The sequence below is a fragment of the Cryptomeria japonica genome, chromosome 6 (genome assembly GCF_030272615.1).
Source record: "Cryptomeria japonica chromosome 6, Sugi_1.0, whole genome shotgun sequence".
NCBI lineage: Eukaryota > Viridiplantae > Streptophyta > Pinopsida > Cupressales > Cupressaceae > Cryptomeria > Cryptomeria japonica.
This window is the reverse complement of record NC_081410.1, coordinates 550,911,660-550,915,972: the sequence shown is the minus strand read 5'-3', so window position 1 is coordinate 550,915,972 and position 4,313 is coordinate 550,911,660.

Here is a 4,313-nt window from a genome sequence, read left to right as displayed (position 1 = left end):
TTTGTTGTCATCTTGTTGCGCCAGAAGTGCCCCCAATGATGAATCAATTGCTGATATATATAAGATTAGTGGCTTACCTTGAATAGGTGGCATCAATATCGGTGGATTAGATAGGTACTTTTTTATCTGCTGAAGATGTTGTTCATACTGGTGATCCCAGTTGTATATCATTCCTTTTCTCAATACTTTTGCAAAAGGTTGAGCCTTGTCTGCTAGTTGAGAAATGAATCTTCTAATGGATTGAAGACATCCCTGTAGACTTCTCATTTGACTGATGTTCTTTGGAGGTGGCATTTCCATTATAGCTTGGACCTTCTCAGGATCAACCTCGATGCCCTTCTTTGAAATGATGTAGCCAAGTAGTTTACCAGATGTCACTCCGAATGCACACTTCTTTGGATTTAATCGGAGCTTGAACTTTTCCATTCTGTCAAGTATAGGACCTAACTCTTGAATATGCATTGATCTTTTCATAGTCTTCACTAAGGTGACATCAACATAATCTTCCATATTCTTATGCGTCATATCATGAAAGATAGTTGTAACTACTCTTTGATAAGTCACTCCTGTGTTCTTCAGCCCAATGGCATAACGCTCCAACAAAAGGTTCCCCACGCACAGGTGAAAGCTATCTTTTCTTGATCTCCAGGAGTGATTTTAATTTGATTGTAGTCGGAAAATTCATCCATTAGTGAGTACATCTCATATCCAACTGTCATGTTGACTATCATATCAATATTTGGCAATGGAAAGTCATCTTTCGAACATGCTTTGTTGAGATCTCTAAAATCTGTACAAACTCTAATAGATTTATCTGCTTTCGACACAGGCACTATGTTGGAAATCCATTCAGCATAATCTATTGCTCTGATAAATCCAGCTTTGAGCAGTTTCTCTAGTTCAACTTTGACCAATAGTGCTACATGCGGGTGCATCTTACGGAGTTTTTGTTTAACTGGTTTTACTCCTGGTGTGATTGAGAGATGGTGCATAATGAGATCAGGATCCAAGCCTGGCATATTAGAGTACGTCCATGCAAAGTTTCTTTTCTTTTCTGAGAATAGCTGAGTGAACTCCTTCAATTCTTCTGTTGATAGTGATTGAGCTATGTGAATGATTTGTGGTGTCTCTTGATTCCCGATATTCACTAGTTGAGTTGGCTTGATCAATATGGAAGACCACTCCTGAAAATGACTAGGCAGTATACTAAGTATCTCACCTTCAGGCGCCTCAAAGAGGTTTTCACCTTTAGGTACATCCTTTATTTTCTCTTTTTTAGATTTTGACACCGCCACAATATGGTTTTCACCATCAGATCTTTTATTTTTATTTTTCTTGTTTTTGCGATTACGATACTTGATATCCGCTTTAGTCATATTTTCACTTCGTTCACTAGTGGAAGAGTTTATAGGTTCGACTGCATTGAGATAATAGGATAATGTATAGTCATTGGCAAAAGTAGGTATATCCATGGGTTGATTCACTAAAGTACAGTCAATCAATTCGGGATGTACTAAGGATAAATTTTGGATAGGTTCAAGAGCATTCACGGTATTGTTATCACAGCTGCGGATCGAAAAGTCGAGTTCCAGAATGATACCTTGCGTAAGTGTCTCGAGACCAGGAAGAGTCAAATCATGACTATTAAAGTTCATGTTAATATTTAATCGATCTAATCCAATATACATACTTGTAACATCGTTTACTACACCAGACTGGACATCATATCGTGGTTTAACAACAATAAGACTAGTAGGCAACTTTTCATTGTTTGTATCAGATGATTCAGAATTTGAGGCTGAGTGGGTATCATCATGAACAAGACTATCATTAGAGTCTTTAGAGTCATCAGATGAAGTTTCCAAGTCTCTTTCAGGTGATTTAGTAAGCATATGTATGGTATCAATACTAACATCTTTAATGCTACAAGTTCCTTCATGTTGTGGTTCATTTGTCATTTGTATCTAACACACCTGTTGACATGATCTCATTGTTTGTGTAATTTTTTGTCGTCTACTCCATTTAGCTTCTTCTGGATTGATGATTGGTTCTTGTTCTGTAGCTTCTAACTCTTCTTGTGTAGTACTATAACTGATTTGTTCTATTTTAGGATAAGGGCACATAGATGAAAGCTTTCTCGTATTCTTCCTTCTTTCAATCGTTGTTCATAATTTGCTTGCCTCTTTTGTCTAATTTCTTGTATTTCCTTCTCTAGTTTTATGTGCATCAACTCTTGAGTATCATCTATGACACCACTAGATTCTTCTAGAATTTCTGTAGCGGATGTGTCTAAAAGATAGTGAGGACCCCATTCATACTCATTTGAATCAGTCTCCGAATCATCTACTTGTTGCCTGCTAGTATATGTGACTGAAACTTTTAATGGTGCAAACAATTCTCTAATTCTTACGACTTCATCTCTTATATCCTCAGTAACCTCAACTTCTTGTATTATCGTAGTTGATACCATCGAAGCCTAAGCACTAACTATTTCTTCTTTCTTGACTGTTGATTCCTCTTTCTCTTTTCTACACTCTACTTTTGTTTGTTTAGTGTCTGCTTCATGTAATGTTAAAGGCAATATCTTTTTCAAGCACTTAGACTTAGAAACATGTTTTTGTTCTGATGTCTTTTTTGGATTGTATCCCAGTCTAGCCTTATCATGTGTGGATTTGGTTTGTAGCTGAATTGGTTCAGTAATACCTTCTTTTTGTTTGCTAAGTACCCCATGCGCTGAATCATTTTGTAACCATGACCATATTGGTTTGAGGAAATCTCACAATGTCATACCTCCTCATTTGGACTATCTTCCTTAAAGAGCCAGTTAAGCACATCATCCTCTTTTATTTCACCTGCCAAGGAGGCATAAGACTGTACAAAGAGGCCATCATATATGGTATTCGAAGCCAAAGTTTGTGTTCTCATAGCCTCTGATGGTTTGCCCAACTGTTTTGGTGATGGAGGGAGAGAAACTAATGATAGTACCGGTTCTATCTTGTAGCCATCCATGCCGGTATCTGTAATCTTCAATCTCTTTTCTAAGTCTTTCATCAATGTTTCTGGATCTTCATTTGGAGAGGCTACCCTATTATGAGGCACAAAAGTATCTGCACCTTTTGTCAAAGCATTACAGATGACATTTGTATCAGCAGGAATACTGACTTCATCTCCGTTATAAGGAAACTTTAAGAATTGGTGATATGTTGACGGTACTGCCTTCATTTCATGAATCCACGACCTGCCCAGTAATATATTGTATGACAATGGAATATCAAGAACCTGGAAAAGGACATCTCTCTCTACTGGTCCCACTCTGATTGGTAATAATACCAGACCTTTGGAGGTCCTCTCTTCCTCATCATAGGATTTAATTATTATTTTCTTGCTTGGATCAATGACATTTTTAGAGAATCCTAGTTGTGTAAGCAGATGATAAGTACATATATTCAACCTTGCGCCTCCATCTATCAAAACATGTTTAACTTTATGTTTGTGGATCATGGCTTCAATATGCAATGGCTGGTTATGTGGACGATTTAATGAATTGTCATCTTCTTCAGAGAAGGTCAAATAGTGAGGTGAAGTCAAATGACCCACCATAGACTGAAACCGATCAATGTCTAAATCTTTTGGAACGTTGGTAGTGAGCAATGCTTTGTCTAGGATTTCCTTGTGAGCAGATGAGAGTTGTAGCAATTCAAAAATTAAAATTTGAGCATTTGTCCTTTTTAACTGTTCAACCACGTTGTATCCAGAGGATGATGATGAGGTTAATCTTTTAAATTTGTCCAAGGTTGATTCTTTTTGTTTGTTTGGCAAGGCTATTGGATTTGATGTTTCTTGAGCTGGGTTGGAAGAACTAGCTCCTTGGAGGGTAACTTTCTTTTGAGATCGGGTCAGAGCTCTTTGTAGGATTTTGCCAAGATCAAGGGCACAATGAAAAGCATAAAAGAGACAATAGAATGACAAGAACAAACTGTATTCTCATCAATATGCAAAATGATCAACCGGATTAACCAATACAATGAATAGAGGCTTGCTTATATAGGCAAGGCCATATGGATGTATGAGCACACAAATATGACATGTGGCTCAATGAGAAACAAGGGTAGGTAAGAAATACTAAGAGTAGGTAGGAGAAATAATATAATATTCCACAAGAGGTGGATGACCCACCGAATGTGGAGTGTAACAGCAAAATAAGACCACAAAAGGTGGAATTTCTCCTACAAGCTCTATCCCTAGTGCACACTTCCCTAAGTGTCTCAAATCCAAACTACGAAGAGATGCATTATCCTAAGTTAACTTAAGTA